This window comes from Convolutriloba macropyga, chromosome 8, assembly GCF_964194025.1.
Source record: "Convolutriloba macropyga chromosome 8, txConMacr16.3, whole genome shotgun sequence".
Lineage (NCBI taxonomy): Eukaryota > Metazoa > Xenacoelomorpha > Acoela > Convolutidae > Convolutriloba > Convolutriloba macropyga.
In genome coordinates this window covers 66,151,420-66,169,945 of record NC_134475.1, presented here as the reverse complement: position 1 = coordinate 66,169,945, position 18,526 = coordinate 66,151,420, and the positions used below count along the sequence as shown (strand labels likewise).

The 18,526-nt window shown below is 34.1% G+C and overlaps 1 protein-coding gene across 1 annotated transcript in view; it reads right to left on the bottom strand.

Annotated features, from left to right (window-relative positions):
* The window catches only part of LOC142345144 (adenylate kinase 9-like), a 163,123-nt gene that overhangs the window by 59,397 nt on the left and 85,200 nt on the right, over nucleotides 1-18,526 (bottom strand). The gene's annotated exons all lie outside the window — the stretch shown is intronic.

Sequence of the window (18,526 nt, the reverse complement as noted above, 5' to 3'; positions counted from 1 at the left end):
GTGAAACATGGGTGTCCAAAACAACGGACGTGCCCCCGAAAAAAACCCATGCGCTCAAATTCTATTTTATCAGCTGACACCCATTTCAACCGTTTTCACACCAAATTCAGCCTCCAGTGCCGCTTCGATGAACAGTACACTTAGAGCCTACAAATTCTCGAAAAGAGATAAAAACGCAATTTAATTACCACGGTCTTTACCAGTTTATCCTATTCCTTGAGAAGAAAAAAAACATTCAAGAACAAAAACAGCCAAGCAAAAATTTTACAATGAAAAGGATGCAAAAGACTATGACATAGTCTTCAAACTTCGCGTGAGAGCAATTAAAAGCTTCAGGTTCTTAACAGCCATATGGAGGGCAAGGGAGATAAACAATGACAGATACCCCAGACGAACTCCAACGGTTATCTTGTAAGATCTTGCAAGATTCTTGCAAATAACGTTTATCTTGCAAGATCTTGCAAGACTCTTGCAAACAACGTTTATCTTGCAAGATGCAAGATCCGGACGTTTATCTTGCAAGAATCTTGCAAGATCTTGCAAGATAACCGTCACAAAAATTTAGAAGTTTTAAACTTGAAAACAATCAGAAACCTTGATTTAACGTTTTGTGTAGCGATAAAACAACGTTTTTACTGATTGAATATGTGCATGGCGAAAAAAGCCTTTTCAATGATTCCAGTCACATTTAATCAAAAATAGTGTTCAAATACCATGAAAAATAATCGAAAACAGTGCGTTGAGTTAGACCATACACGTAAGGGAGGCAGCAAAGTTGATATTACGTTGTGCATAGCGATAAAATAAAGTTTTTTGTTGATTTAATGTGTACATGTCGAAAATCGTAAATTGTCATTTTGGTAAGCCTTCCGATCCATTTAAAAAGCGTTTTATAGCAGAACAGCACTCATACTGAGGGTAGCACACAGTAAAAATTCGAAAATTTGAGTCAAAAAATTTTTTGCCCTAAACCAATTTTTCTCTCAGGCCTAAACAGAATGTTTCATATGTACTTTACCGGCGATAACGTATTTGAAAGACCGGTTTCAAAAAAAATAAATCAATAGTTGTTTTTTTGACTTATATTTCCTACACCAAGTGTGACTAGTGTATTGGGCACGAAAAAATGTGGTAATATAGCCTCCAGGGACTTCCAGTTTGGTGTTTATGATGTTTTGTACGATTTTTTTTCTTGAAATGAAACTTTTCACTCACTCCTGTAACATTGAATTACAAATAGTGTTTGAATAGCATGAAAATTATTTGAAAGTAGTGCGATGAATTGGACCACACACGTATGGGAGGCAGAAAAGCTGATATTACGTTGTGCATAGCGATAAAATAACGTTTTTTGTTGATTTAATGTGTACATGTCGAAAATCGTAAATTGTCAATTTGGTAAGCCTTCCGATCCATTTAAAAAGCGTTCTATAGCAGAACAGCACTCATACTGAGGGTACCACACAGTTAAACTTCGAAAATTTGAGTCAAAAAATTTTTTGCCTTAAACCAATTTTTCTCTCGGGCCTAAACAGAATGTTTCATATGTACTTTACGGGCGATAACGTATTTGAAAGACCGGTTTCAAAAAAAAATTCAATAGTTGTTTTTTTTGACTTATATTGCCTACACCAAGTGTGACTAGTGTATTGGGCACAAAAACATGTAGTAATATAGCCTCCAGGGACTTCCAGTTTGGTGTTTATGATGTTTTGTACGATTTTTTTTCTTGAAATGAAACTTTTCACTCACTCCTGTAACATTGAATTACAAATAGTGTTTGAATAGCATGAAAATTATTTGAAAGTAGTGCGATGAATTGGACCACACACGTATGGGAGGCAGAAAAGCTGATATTACGTTGTGCATAGCGATAAAATAACGTTTTTTGTTGATTTAATGTGTACATGTCGAAAATCGTAAATTGTCAATTTGGTAAGCCTTCCGATCCATTTAAAAAGCGTTCTATAGCAGAACAGCACTCATACTGAGGGTAGCACACAGTTAAACATCAAAAATTTGAGTCAAAAAATTTTTTGCCTTAAACCAATTTTTCTCTCGGGCCTAAACAGAATGTTTCATATGTACTTTACCGGCGATAACGTATTTGAGAAGACCGGTTTCAAAAAAATAATTCAATAGTTGTTTTTTTGACTTATATTGCCTACACCAAGTGTGACTAGTGTATTGGGCACAAAAACATGTAGTAATATAGCCTCCAGGGACTTCCAGTTTGGTGTTTATGATGTTTTGTACGATTTTTTTTCTTGAAATGAAACTTTTCACTCACTCCTGTAACATTGAATTACAAATAGTGTTTGAATAGCAGGAAAATTATTTGAAAGTAGTGCGATGAATTGGACCACACACGTATGGGAGGCAGAAAAGCTGATATTACGTTGTGCATAGCGATAAAATAACGTTTTTTGTTGATTTAATGTGTACATGTCGAAAATCGTAAATTGTCAATTTGGTAAGCCTTCCGATCCAATTAAAAAGAGTTCTATAGCAGAACAGCACTCATACTGAGGGTAGCACACAGTTAAACTTCGAAAACTTGAGTCAAAAAATTTTTTGTCTTAAACCAATTTTTCTCTCGGGCCTAAACAGAATGTTTCAAATGTACTTTACCGGCGATAACGTTTTTGAATGACCGTTTTTAAAAAAAATTATTGAATAGTTGTTTTTTGACTTGTATTGCCTACACCAAGTGTGACTAGTGTATTGGGCACAAAAACATGTAGTAATATAGCCTCCAGGGACTTCCAGTTTGGTGTTTATGATATTTTGTACGATTTTTTTTTCTTGAAATGAAACTTTTCACTCACTCCTGTAACATTGAATAACAAATAGAGTTTAAATACCATGAAAATTATTTGAAAGTAGTGCCATGAATTGGACCACACACGTATGGGAGGCAGAAAAGCTGATATTACGTTGTGCATAGCGATAAAATAACGTTTTTTGTTGATTTAATGTGTACATGTCGAAAATCGTAAATTGTCAATTTGGTAAGCCTTCCGATCCATTTAAAAAGCGTTTTATAGCAGAACAGCACTCATACTGAGGGTAGCACACAGTAAAACTTCGAAAATTTGAGTCAAAAAATTTTTTGCCTTAAACCAATTTTTCTCTCGGGCCTAAACAGAATGTTTCATATGTACTTTACCGGCGATAACGTATTTGAAAGACCGGTTTCAAAAAAAAATAATTCAATAGTTGTTTGTTTGACTTTCATTGCCTACACCAAGTGTGACTAGTGTATTGGGCAAAAAAAACATGTAGTAATATAGCCTCCAGGGACTTCCAGTTTGGTGTTTATGATGTTTTGTACGATTTTTTTTCTTGAAATGAAACTTTTCACTCACTCCTGTAACATTGAATTACAAATACTGTTTGAAAACCATGAAAATTATTTGAAAGTAGTGCGATGAATTGGACCACACACGTATGGGAGGCAGAAAAGCTGATATTACGTTGTGCATAGCGATAAAATAACGTTTTTTGTTGATTTAATGTGTACATGTCGAAAATCGTAAATTGTCAATTTGGTAAGCCTTCCGATCCATTTAAAAAGCGTTCTATAGCAGAACAGCACTCATACTGAGAGTAGCACACAGTTAAACTTCGAAAATTTGAGTCAAAAAATTTTTTGCCTTAAACCAATTTTTCTCTCGGGTCTAAACAGAATGTTTCATATGTACTTTACCGGCGATAACGTATTTGAAAGACCGGTATCAAAAAAAATAATTCAATAGTTGTTTTTTTGATTTATATTGCCTACACCAAGTGTTACTAGTGTATTGGGCACAAAAACATGTAGTAATATAGCCTCCAGGGACTTCCAGTTTGGTGTTTATGATGTTTTGTACGATTTTTTTTCTTGAAATGAAACTTTTCACTCACTCCTGTAACATTGAATTACAAATAGTGTTTGAATAGCATGAAAATTATTTGAAAGTAGTGCGATGAATTGGACCACACACGTATGGGAGGCAGAAAAGCTGATATTACGTTGTGCATAGCGATAAAATAACGTTTTTTGTTGATTTAATGTGTACATGTCGAAAATCGTAAATTGTCAATTTGGTAAGCCTTCCGATCCATTTAAAAAGCGTTCTATAGCAGAACAGCACTCATACTGAGGGTAGCACACAGTTAAACTTCGAAAAATTGAGTCAAAAATTTTTTTGCCTTAAACCAATTTTTCTCTCGGGCCTAAACAGAATGTTTCAAATGTACTTTACCGGCGATAACGTATTTGAATGACCGGTTTAAAAAAAAATTATTGAATAGTTGTTTTTTGACTTTTATTGCCTACACCAAGTGTGACTAGTGTATTGGGCACGAAAACATGTAGTAATATAGCCTCCAGGGACTTCCAGTTTGGTGTTTATGATATTTTGTACGATTTTTTTTCTTGAAATGAAACTTTTCACTCACTCCTGTAACATTGAATAACAAATAGTGTTTAAATACCATGAAAATTATTTGAAAGTAGTGCGATGAATTGGACCACACACGTATGGGAGGCAGAAAAGCTGATATTACGTTGTGCATAGCGATAAAAAAACGTTTTTTGTTGATTTAATGTGTACATGTCGAAAATCGTAAATTGTCAGTTTAGTAAGCCTTCCGATCCAATTAAAAAGCGTTCTATAGCAGAACAGCACTCATACTGAGGTTAGCACAGAGTTAAACTTCGAAAATTTGAGTCAAAAATTTTTTTGCCTTAAACCAATTTTTCTCTCGGGCCTAAACAGAATGTTTCATATGTACTTTACCGGCGATAACGTATTTGAAAGACCATTTTCAAAACAAAATATTTCAATAGATGTTTTTTTGACTTATATTGCATACACCAAGTGTGACTAGTGTATTGGGCACAAAAACATGTAGTAATATAGCCTCCAGGGACTTCCAGTTTGGTGTTTATGATGTTTTGTACGATTTTTTTTCTTGAAATGAACCTTTCACTCACTACATGTTCAATCAACATGTACACATTAAATCAACAAAAAACGTTATTTTATCGCTATGCAAAACGTATTATCAGCTTTTCTGCCTCGCATACGTGTATGAATTACAAATAGTGTTTAAATAGCATGAAAATTATTTGAAAGTAGTGCGATGAATTGGACCACACACGTATGGGAGGCAGAAAAGCTGATATTACGTTGTACATAGCGATAAAATAACGTTTTTTGTAGATTCAATGTGTACATGTCGAAAATCGTAAATTGTCAATTTGGTAAGCCTTCCGATCCATTTAAAAAGCGTTCTATAGCAGAACAGCAATCATACTGAAGGTAGCACACAGTTAAACTTCAAAAATTTGAGTCAAAAATTTTTTTCCTTAAACCAATTTTCTCTCGGGCCTAAACAGAATGTTTCATATGTACTTTACCGGCGATAACGTATTTGAATGACCGGTTTAAAAAAAAAATATTCAATAGTTGTTTTTTTTTACTTATATTGCCTACACCAAGTGTGACTAGTGTATTGAGCACACAAAATGTAGTTATATAGCCTCCAGGGACTTCCAGATTGGTGTTTATGATATTTTGTACGATTTTTTTTCTTGAAATGAAACTTTTCACTCACTCCTGTAACATTGAATTACAAATAGTGTTTAAATACCATGAAAATTATTTGAAAGTAGTGCGATGAATTGGACCACACACGTATGGGAGGCAGAAAAGCTGATCTTACGTTGTGCATAGCGATAAAATAACGTTTTTTGTTGTTTTAATGTGTACATGTCGAAAATCGTAAATTGTCAATTTGGTAAGCCTTCCGATACATTTAAAAAGCGTTCTATAGCAAAACAGCACCCATACTGAGGGTAGCACACAGTTAAACTTCAAAAATTTGAGTCAGAAAACTTTTTGCCTTAAACCAATTTTTCTCTCGGGCCTAAACAGAATGTTTCATATGTACTTTACCGGCGATAACGTATTTGAAAGAACGGTTTCAAAAAAAATAAATCAATAGTTGTTTTTTTGACTTATATTGCCTACACCAAGTGTGACTAGTGTATTGGGCACAAAAACATGTAGTAATATAGCCTCCAGGGACTTCCAGTTTGGTGTTTATGATGTTTTGTACGATTTTTTTTTCTTGAAATGAAACTTTTCACTCACTCCTGTAACATTGAATTACAAATAGTGTTTAAATACTATGAAAATTATTTGAAAGTAGTCCGATGAATTGGACCACACACGTATGGGAAGCAGAAAAGCTGATATTACGTTTTGCATAGCGATAAAATAACGTTTTTTGTTGATTTAATGTGTACATGTCGAAAATCGTAAATTGTCAATTTGGTAAGCCTTCCGATCCATTTAAAAAGCGTTCTATAGCAGAACAGCACTCCTACTGAGAGTAACACACAGTTAAACTTCGAAAATTTGAGTCAAAAAATTTATTGCCTTTAACCAATTTTTCTCTCGGCCCTAAACAGAAAGTTTCATATGTACTTTACCGGCGATAAAGTATTTGAATCACCGGTTTCAAAAAAAATTATTCAATAGTTGTTTTTTTGACTTATATTGCCTACACCAAGTATGACTAGTGTATTGGGCACAAAAAAATGTAGTAATATAGTCTCCAGGGACTTCCAGTTTGGTGTTTATGATGTTTTGTACGATTTTTTTTCTTGAAATGAGACTTTTCACTCACTCCTGTAACATTGAATTACAAATAGTGTTTAAATACCATGAAAATTATTTGAAAGTAGTCCGATGAATTGGACCACACAAGTATGGGAAGCAGAAAGGCTGATATTACATTGTGCATAGCGATAAAATAACGTTTTTTGTTGATTTAATGTGTACATGTCGAAAATCGTAAATTGTCAATTTGGTAAGCCTTCCGATCCATTTAAAAACCGTTCTATAGCAGAACAGCACTCATACTGAGGGTAAAACACAGTTAAACTTCGAAAATTTGAGTCAAAAAATTTTTTGCCCTAAACCAATTTTTCTCTCGGGCCTAAACAGAATGTTTCATATGTACTTTACCGGCGATAACGTATTTGAAAGCCCGGTTTCAAAAAAAATAAATCAATAGTTGTTTTTTTGACTTATATTGCCTACACCAAGTGTGACTGGTGTATTGGTCACGAAAACATGTAGTAATATAGCCTCCAGGGACTTCCAGCTTGGTGTTTATGATGTTTTATACGATTTTTTTTTCTTGAAGTGAAACTTTTCACTCACTCCTGTAACATTCAATTACAAATAGTGTTTAAATACCATGAAAATTATTTGAAAGTAGTGCGATGAATTGGACCACACAAGTAAGGGAGGCAGCAAAAATGATAATACGTTTTGCATAGCGATAAAATAACGTTTTTTGTTGATTTAATGTGTAAATGTCGAAAATCGTAAACTGTCAATTTGGTAAGCCTTCCCATCCATTTAAAAAGCGTTCAATAGCAGAACAGCACTCATACTGAGAGTAGCACACAGTTAAACTTCGAATATTTGAGTCAAAAAATTTTTTGCCTTAAACCAATTTTTCTCTCGGGCCTAAACAGAATGTTTCATATGTACTTTACCGGCGATAAAGTATTTGAATCACCGGTTTCAAAAAAAATATTCAATAGTTGTTTTTTTACTTATATTGCCTACACCAAGTGTGACTAGTGTATTGGGCACAAAAACATGTAGTAATATAGCCTCCAGGGACTTCCAGCTTGGTGTTTATGATGTTTTATACGATTTTTTTTCTTGAAGTGAAACTTTTCACTCACTCCTGTAACATTCAATTACAAATAGTGTTTATATACCATGAAAATTATTTGAAAGTAGTGCGATGAATTGGACCACACAAGTAAGGGAGGCAGCAAAAATGATAATACGTTTTGCATAGCGATAAAATAACGTTTTTTGTTGATTTAATGTGTACATGTCGAAAATCGTAAATTTGTTAAGCCTTCCCATCCATTTAAAAAGCGTTCAATAGCAGAACAGCACTCCTACTGAGGGTAACACATAGTTAAACTTCGAAAATTTGAGTCAAAAATTTTTTTGCCTTAAACCAATTTTTCTCTCGGGCCTAAACAGAATGTTTCATATGTACTTTACCGGCGATAACGTATTTGAAAGACCGGTTTCAAAAAAATAATTCAATAGTTGTTTTTTTGACTTATATTGCCTCCACCAAGTGTGACTAGTGTATTGGGCAAGAAAACATGTAGTAATATAGCCTCCAGGGACTTCCAGTTTGGTGTTTATGACGTTTTGTACGATTTTTTTTCTTGAAATGAAACTTTTCACTCACTCCTGTAACATTGAATTACAAATAGTGTTTAAACACCATGAAAATTATTTGAAAGTAGTGCGATGAATTGGACCACACACGTATGGGAGGCAGAAAAGCTAATATTACGTTGTGCATAGCCATAAAATAACGTTTTTTGTTGATTTAATGTGTACATGTCGAAAATTGTAAACTGTCAATTTGGTAAGCCTTCCGATCCATTTAAAAAGCGTTCTATAGCAGAACAGGACTCATACTGAGGGTAGCACACAGTTAAACTTCGAAAATCTGAGTCAAAAAATTTTTTGCCGTAAACCAATTTTTCTCTCGGGCCTAAACAGAATGTTTCATATGTACTTTACCGGTGATAACGTATTTGAAAGACCGGTTTCAAAAAAAATAAATCAATAGTTGTTTTTTTGAATTATATTGCCTACACCAAGTGTGACTAGTGTATTGGGCACGAAAAAATGTGGCAATATAGCCTCCAGGGACTTCCAGTTTGGTGTTTATGATGTTTTGTACGATTTTTTTTCTTGAAATGAAACTTTTCACTCACTCCTGTAACATTGAATTACAAATAGTGTTTAAATACCATGAAAATTATCTGAAAGTAGTGCGATGAATTGGACCACACAAGTAAGGGAGGCAGCAAAAAAGATAATACGTTTTGCATAGCGATAAAATAACGTTTTTTGTTGATTTAATGTGTAAATGTCGAAAATCGTAAATTTTCAATTTGGTAAGCCTTCCCATCCATTTAAAAAGCGTTCAATAGCAGAACAGCACTCCTACTGAGGGCAACAGACAGTTAAACTGTGAAAATTTGAGTCAAAAAATTTTTTGCCGTAAACCAATTTTTCTCTCGGGCCTAAACAGAATGTTTCATATGTACTTTACCGGTGATAACGTATTTGAAAGACCGGTTTCAAAAAAAATAAATCAATAGTTGTTTTTTTGAATTATATTGCCTACACCAAGTGTGACTGGTGTATTGGTCACGAAAACATGTAGTAATATAGCCTCCAGGGACTTCCAGTTTGGTGTTTATGATGTTTTGTACGATTTTTTTTTCTTGAAATGAAACTTTTCACTCACTCCTGTAACATTGAATTACAAATAGTGTTTGAATAGCATGAAAATTATTTGAAAGTAGTGCGATGAATTGGACCACACACGTAAGGGAGGCAGAAAAGCTGATATTACGTTGTGCATAGCGATAAAATAACGTTTTTTGTTGATTTAATGTGTACATGTCGAAAATTGTAAATTGTCAATTTGGTAAGCCTTCCGATCCATTTAAAAAGCGTTCTATAGCAGAACAGGACTCATACTGAGGGTAGCACACAGTTAAACTTCGAAAATCTGAGTCAAAAAATTTTTTGCCGTAAACCAATTTTTCTCTCGGGCCTAAACAGAATGTTTCATATGTACTTTACCGGTGATAACGTATTTGAAAGACCGGTTTCAAAAAAAAAATCAATAGTTGTTTTTTTGAATTATATTGCCTACACCAAGTGTGACTAGTGTATTGGGCACGAAAAAATGTGGCAATATAGCCTCCAGGGACTTCCAGTTTGGTGTTTATGATGTTTTGTACGATTTTTTTTCTTGAAATGAAACTTTTCACTCACTCCTGTAACATTGAATTACAAATAGTGTTTAAATACCATGAAAATTATCTGAAAGTAGTGCGATGAATTGGACCACACAAGTAAGGGAGGCAGCAAAAATGATAATACGTTTTGCATAGCGATAAAATAACGTTTTTTGTTGATTTAATGTGTAAATGTCGAAAATCGTAAACTGTCAATTTGGTAAGCCTTCCCATCCATTTAAAAAGCGTTCAATAGCAGAACAGCACTCCTACTGAGGGCAACACACAGTTAAACTTCGAAAATTTGAGTCAAAAAATTTTTTGCCGTAAACCAATTTTTCTCTCGGGCCTAAACAGAATGTTTCATATGTACTTTACCGGTGATAACGTATTTGAAAGACCGGTTTCAAAAAAAATAAATCAATAGTTGTTTTTTTGAATTATATTGCCTACAACAAGTGTGACTGGTGTATTGGTCACGAAAACATGTAGTAATATAGCCTCCAGGGACTTCCAGTTTGGTGTTTATGATGTTTTGTACGATTTTTTTTTCTTGAAATGAAACTTTTCACTCACTCCTGTAACATTGAATTACAAATAGTGTTTGAATAGCATGAAAATTATTTGAAAGTAGTGCGATGAATTGGACCACACACGTATGGGAGGCAGAAAAGCTGATCTTACGTTGTGCATAGCGATAAAATAACGTTTTTTGTTGTTTTAATGTGTACATGTCGAAAATCGTAAATTGTCAATTTGGTAAGCCTTCCGATACATTTAAAAAGCGTTCTATAGCAGAACAGCACCCATACTGAGGGTAGCACACAATTAAACTTCGAAAATTTGAGTCAGAAAATTTTTTGCCTGAAACCAATTTTTCTCTCGGGCCTAAACAGAATGTTTCATATGTACTTTACCGGTGATAACGTATTTGAAAGACCGGTTTCAAAAAAAATAAATCAATAGTTGTTTTTTTGAATTATATTGCCTACAACAAGTGTGACTGGTGTATTGGTCACGAAAACATGTAGTAATATAGCCTCCAGGGACTTCCAGTTTGGTGTTTATGATGTTTTGTACGATTTTTTTTTCTTGAAATGAAACTTTTCACTCACTCCTGTAACATTGAATTACAAATAGTGTTTGAATAGCATGAAAATTATTTGAAAGTAGTGCGATGAATTGGACCACACACGTATGGGAGGCAGAAAAGCTGATATTACGTTGTGCATAGCGATAAAATAACGTTTTTTGTTGATTTAATGTGTACATGTCGAAAATCGTAAATTGTCAATTTGGTAAGCCTTCCGATCCATTTAAAAAGAGTTCTATAGCAGAACAGCACTCATACTGAGGGTAGCACACAGTTAAACTTCGAATATTTGAGTCAAAAAATTTTTTGCCTTAAACCAATTTTTCTCTCGGGCCTAAACAGAATGTTTCATATGTACTTTACCGGGGATAAAGTATTTGAATCACCGGTTTCAAAAAAATTATTCAATAGTTGTTTTTTTACTTATATTGCCTACACCAAGTGTGACTAGTGTATTGGGCACAAAAACATGTAGTAATATAGCCTCCAGGGACTTCCAGCTTGGTGTTTATGATGTTTTGTACGATTTTTTTTTCTTGAAGTGAAACTTTTCACTCACTCCTGTAACATTCAATTACAAATAGTGTTTAAATACCATGAAAATTATTTGAAAGTAGTGCGATGAATTGGACCACACAAGTAAGGGAGGCAGCAAAAATGATAATACGTTTTGCATAGCGATAAAATAACGTTTTTTGTTGATTTAATGTGTACATGTCGAAAATCGTAAATTGTCAATTTGTTAAGCCTTCCCATCCATTTAAAAAGCGTTCAATAGCAGAACAGCACTCCTACTGAGGGTAACACACAGTTAAACTTCGAAAATTTGAGTCAAAAATTTTTTTGCCTTAAACCAATTTTTCTCTCGGGCCTAAACAGAATGTTTCATATGTACTTTACCGGCGATAACGTATTTGAAAGACCGGTTTCAAAAAAATAATTCAATAGTTGTTTTTTTGACTTATATTGCCTCCACCAAGTGTGACTAGTGTATTGGGCAAGAAAACATGTAGTAATATAGCCTCCAGGGACTTCCAGTTTGGTGTTTATGACGTTTTGTACGATTTTTTTTCTTGAAATGAAACTTTTCACTCACTCCTGTAACATTGAATTACAAATAGTGTTTAAACACCATGAAAATTATTTGAAAGTAGTGCGATGAATTGGACCACACACGTATGGGAGGCAGAAAAGCTAATATTACGTTGTGCATAGCCATAAAATAACGTTTTTTGTTGATTTAATGTGTACATGTCGAAAATTGTAAATTGTCAATTTGGTAAGCCTTCCGATCCATTTAAAAAGCGTTCTATAGCAGAACAGGACTCATACTGAGGGTAGCACACAGTTAAACTTCGAAAAACTGAGTCAAAAAATTTTTTGCCGTAAACCAATTTTTCTCTCGGGCCTAAACAGAATGTTTCATATGTACTTTACCGGTGATAACGTATTTGAAAGACCGGTTTCAAAAAAAATAAATCAATAGTTGTTTTTTTGAATTATATTGCCTACACCAAGTGTGACTAGTGTAATGGGCACGAAAAAATGTGGCAATATAGCCTCCAGGGACTTCCAGTTTGGTGTTTATGATGTTTTGTACGATTTTTTTTTCTTGAAATGAAACTTTTCACTCACTCCTGTAACATTGAATTACAAATAGTGTTTAAATACCATGAAAATTATCTGAAAGTAGTGCGATGAATTGGACCACACAAGTAAGGGAGGCAGCAAAATTGATAATACGTTTTGCATAGCGATAAAATAACGTTTTTTGTTGATTTAATGTGTAAATGTCGAAAATCGTAAATTGTCAATTTGGTGAGCCTTCCCATCCATTTAAAAAGCGTTCAATAGCAGAACAACACTCCTACTGAGGGCAACACACAGTTAAACTTCGAAAATTTGAGTCAAAAATTTTTTTGCCTTAAACCAATTTTTCTCTCGGGCCTAAACAGAATGTTTCATATGTACTTTACCGGCGATAACGTATTTGAAAGACCGGTTTCAAAAAAATAAATCAATAGTTGTTTTTTTTGACTTATATTGCCTACACCAAGTGTGACCAGTGTATTGGGCAAGAAAACATGTAGTAATATAGCCTCCAGGGACTTCCAGTTTGGTGTTTATGACGTTTTGTACGATTTTTTTTCTTGAAATGAAACTTTTCAGTCACTCCTGTAACATTGAATTACAAATAGTGTTTAAATACCATGAAAATTACTTGAAAGTAGTGCGATGAATTGGACCACACACGTATGGGAGGCAGAAAAGCTGATATTACGTTGTGCATAGCCATAAAATAACGTTTTTTGTTGATTTAATGTGTACATGTCGAAAATCGTAAATTGTCAATTTGGTAAGCCTTCCGATCCATTTAAAAAGCGTTCTATAGCAGAACAGCACTCATACTGAGGGTAGCACACAGTTCAACTTCGAAAATTTGAGTCAAAATATTTTGCCGTAAACCAATTTTTCTCTCGGGCCTAAACAGAATGTTTCATATGTACTTTACCGGTGATAACGTATTTGAAAGACCGGTTTCAAAAAAAAATCAATAGTTGTTTTTTTGAAATATATTGTCTACACCAAGTGTGACTAGTGTATTGGGCACGAAAAAATGTGGTAATATAGCCTCCAGGGACTTCCAGTTTGGTGTTTATGATGTTTTGTACAATTTTTGTTCTTGAAATGAAACTTTTGACTCACTCCTGTAACATTGAATTACAAATAGTGTTTAAATACCATGAAAATTATTTGAAAGTAGTGCGATGAATTGGGCCACACACGTATGGGAGGCAGAAAAGCTGATATTACGTTGTGCATAGCGATAAAATAAAGTTTTTTGTTGATTTAATGTGTACATGTCGAAAATCGTAAATTGTCATTTTGGTAAGCCTTCCGATCCATTCAAAAAGCGTTTTATAGCAGAACAGCACTCATACTGAGGGTAGCACACAGTTAAACTTCGAAAATTTGAATCAAAAAATTTTTTGCCCTAAACCAATTTTCCTCTCAGGCCTAAACAGAATGTTTCATATGTACTTTACCGGCGATAACGTATTTGAAAGACCGGTTTCAAAAAAAATAAATCAATAGTTGTTTTTTTGACTTATATTTCCTACACCAAGTGTGACTAGTGTATTGGGCACGAGAACATGTAGTAATATAGCCTCCAGGGACTTCCAGCTTGGTGTTTATGGTGTTTTGTACGATTTTTTTTCTTGAAGTGAAACTTTTCACTCACTCCTGTAACATTGAATTACAAATAGTGTTTAAATATCATGAAAATTATTTGAAAGTAGTGCGATGAATTGGACCACACACGTATGGGAGGCAGAAAAGCTGATATTACGTTGTGCATAGCGATAAAACAACGTTTTTTGTTGATTTAATGTGTACATGTCGAAAATCGTAAATTGTCAATTCGGTAAGCCTTCCAATCCATTTAAAAAGCGTTCTATAGCAGAACAGCACTCATAGTGAGGGTAGCACACAGTTAAACTTCGAAAATTTGAGTCAAAAAATTTTTTGCCGTAAACCAATTTTTCTGTCGGGCCTGAACAGAATGTTTCATATGTACTTTACCGGCGATAACGTATTTGAAAGACCGGTTTCAAAAAAAATAAATCAATAGTTGTTTTTTTACTTATATTGCCTACACCAAGTGTGACTAGTGTATTGGGCACAAAAACATGTAGTAATATAGCCTCCAGGGACTTCCAGCTTGGTGTTTATGATGTTTTGTACGTTTTTTTTTTCTTGAAATGAAACTTTTCTCTCACTCCTGTAACATTGAATTACAAATAGTGTTTAGATAACAAGAAAATTATTTGAAAGTAGTGCGACGAATTGGACCACACACGTATGGGAGGCAGAAAATCTGATATTACGTTGTGCATAGCGATAAAATAACGTTTTTTGTTGATTTAATGTGTACATGTCGAAAATCGTAAATTGTCAATTTGGTAAGCCTTCCGATCCATTTAAAAAGCGTTCTATAGCAGAACAGCACTCATACTGAGGGTAGCACACAGTTAAATTTCGAAAATTTGAGTCAAAAAATTTTTTGCCGTAAACCAATTTTTCTCTCGGGCCTAAACAGAATGTTTCATATGTACTTTACCGGTGATAACGTATTTGAAAGACCGGTTTCCAAAAAAATAAATCAATAGTTGTTTTTTGACTTATATTGCCCACACCAAGTGTGACTAGTGTATTGGGCACGAAAAAATGTAGTAATATAGCCTCCAGGGACTTCCAGTTTGGTGTTTATGATGTTTTGTACGATTTTTTTTCTTGAAATGAAACTTTTCACTCACTCCTGTAACATTGAATTACAATTAGTGTTTAAATACCATGAAAATTATTTGAAAGTAGTGCGATGAATTGGACCACACACGTATGGGAGGCAGAAAAGCTGATATTACGTTGTGCATAGCGATAAAATAACGTTTTTTGTTGATTTAATGAGTACATGTCGAAAATCGTAAATTGTCAATTTGGTAAGCCTTCCGATCCATTTAAAAAGCGTTCTATAGCAGAACAGCACTCATACTGAGGGTAGCACACAGTTCAACTTCGAAAATTTGAGTCAAAAATTTTTTCGCCCTAAACCAATTTTTCTCTCGGGCCTAAACAGAATGTTTCATATGTTCTTTACCGGCGATAACGTATTTGAAAGACCGGTTTCAAAAAAAATAAATCAATAGTTGTTTTTTTGACTGATTTTGCCTACACCAAGTGTGACTAGTGTATTGGGCACGAAAACATGTAGTAATATAGCCTCTAGGGACTTCCAGTTTGGTGTTTATGATGTTTTGTACGAGTTTTTTTTCTAGAAATTAAACTTTTCACTCACTCCTGTAACATTGAATTACAAATAGTGTTTAAATACCATGAAAATTACTTGAAAGAAGTGCGATGAATTGGACCACACACGTATGGGAGGCAGAAAAGCTGATATTACGTTGTGCATAGCCATAAAATAACGTTTTTTGTTGATTTAATGTGTACATGTCGAAAATCGTAAATTGTCAATTTGGTAAGCCTTCCGATTCATTTAAAAAGAGTTTTATAATAGAACAGCACTCATACTGAAGGTATCACACAGTTAAACTTCGAAAATTTGAGTCAAAAATTTTTTCGCCCTAAACCAATTTTTCTCTCGGGCCTAAACAGAATGTTTCATATGTTCTTTACCGGCGATAACGTATTTGAAAGACCGGTTTCAAAAAAAATAAATCAATAGTTGTTTTTTTGACTGATTTTGCCTACACCAAGTGTGACTAGTGTATTGGGCACGAAAACATGTAGTAATATAGCCTCTAGGGACTTCCAGTTTGGTGTTTATGATGTTTTGTACGATTTTTTTTCTAGAAATTAAACTTTTGACTCACTCCTGTAACATTGAATTACAAATAGTGTTTAAATACCATGAAAATTATTTGAGAATAGTGCGATGAATTGGACCACACACGTATGGGAGGCAGAAAAGCTGATATTACGTTGTGCATAGCGATAAAATAACGTTTTTTGTTGATTTAATGAGTACATGTCGAAAATCGTAAATTGTCAATTTGGTAAGCCTTCCGATCCATTTAAAAAGCGTTCTATAGCAGAACAGCACTCATACTGAGGGTAGCACACAGTTCAACTTCGAAAATTTGAGTCAAAAATTTTTTCGCCCTAAACCAATTTTTCTCTCGGGCCTAAACAGAATGTTTCATATGTTCTTTACCGGCGATAACGTATTTGAAAGACCGGTTTCAAAAAAAATAAATCAATAGTTGTTTTTTTGACTGATTTTGCCTACACCAAGTGTGACTAGTGTATTGGGCACGAAAACATGTAGTAATATAGCCTCTAGGGACTTCCAGTTTGGTGTTTATGATGTTTTGTACGAGTTTTTTTTCTAGAAATTAAACTTTTCACTCACTCCTGTAACATTGAATTACAAATAGTGTTTAAATACCATGAAAATTACTTGAAAGAAGTGCGATGAATTGGACCACACACGTATGGGAGGCAGAAAAGCTGATATTACGTTGTGCATAGCCATAAAATAACGTTTTTTGTTGATTTAATGTGTACATGTCGAAAATCGTAAATTGTCAATTTGGTAAGCCTTCCGATTCATTTAAAAAGAGTTTTATAATAGAACAGCACTCATACTGAAGGTATCACACAGTTAAACTTCGAAAATTTGAGTCAAAAATTTTTTCGCCCTAAACCAATTTTTCTCTCGGGCCTAAACAGAATGTTTCATATGTTCTTTACCGGCGATAACGTATTTGAAAGACCGGTTTCAAAAAAAATAAATCAATAGTTGTTTTTTTGACTGATTTTGCCTACACCAAGTGTGACTAGTGTATTGGGCACGAAAACATGTAGTAATATAGCCTCTAGGGACTTCCAGTTTGGTGTTTATGATGTTTTGTACGATTTTTTTTCTAGAAATTAAACTTTTGACTCACTCCTGTAACATTGAATTACAAATAGTGTTTAAATACGATGAAAATTATTTGAGAATAGTGCGATGAATTGGACCACACACGCTTGGGAGGCAGAAAAGCTGATATTACGTTGTGCATAGCGATAAAATAAAGTTTTTTGTTGATTTAATGTGTACATGTCGAAAACCGTAAATTGTCAATTTGGTAAGCCTTCCGATCCATTTAAAAAGCGTTCTATAGCAGCACAGCACTCATACTGAGGGTAGCACACAGTTAAACTTCGAAAATTTGAGTAAAAATTTTTTTTGCCTTAAACCAATTTTTCTCTCGGGCCTAAACAGAATGTTTCATATGTACTTTACCGGCGATAACGTATTTGAAAGACCGGTTTCAAAAAAAAATAAATCAATAGTTGTTTTTTTGACTTATATTGCCTACACCAGGTGTGACTAGTGTATTGGGCACGAAAACATGTAGTATTATAGCCTCCAGGGACTTCCAGTTTGGTGTTTATGATGTTTTGAACGATTTTTTTTTCTTGAAATGAAACTTTTCACTCACTCCTGTAACATTGAATTACAAATAGTGTTTAAATACCAAGAAAATTATTTGAAAGTAGTGCGATGAATTGGACCACACACGTATGGGAGGCAGAAAAGCTGATATTACGTTGTGCATAGCGATAAAATAACGTTTTTTGTTGATTTAATGAGTACATGTCGAAAATCGTAAATTGTCAATTTGGTAAGCCTTCCGATCCATTTAAAAAGCGTTCTATAGCAGAACAGCACTCATACTGAGGGTAGCACACAGTTCAACTTCGAAAATTTGAGTCAAAAATTTTTTCGCCCTAAACCAATTTTTCTCTCGGGCCTAAACAGAATGTTTCATATGTTCTTTACCGGCGATAACGTATTTGAAAGACCGGTTTCAAAAAAAATAAATCAATAGTTGTTTTTTTTGACTGATTTTGCCTACACCAAGTGTGACTAGTGTATTGGGCACGAAAACATGTAGTAATATAGCCTCTAGGGACTTCCAGTTTGGTGTTTATGATGTTTTGTACGAGTTTTTTTTCTAGAAACTAAACTTTTCACTCACTCCTGTAACATTGAATTA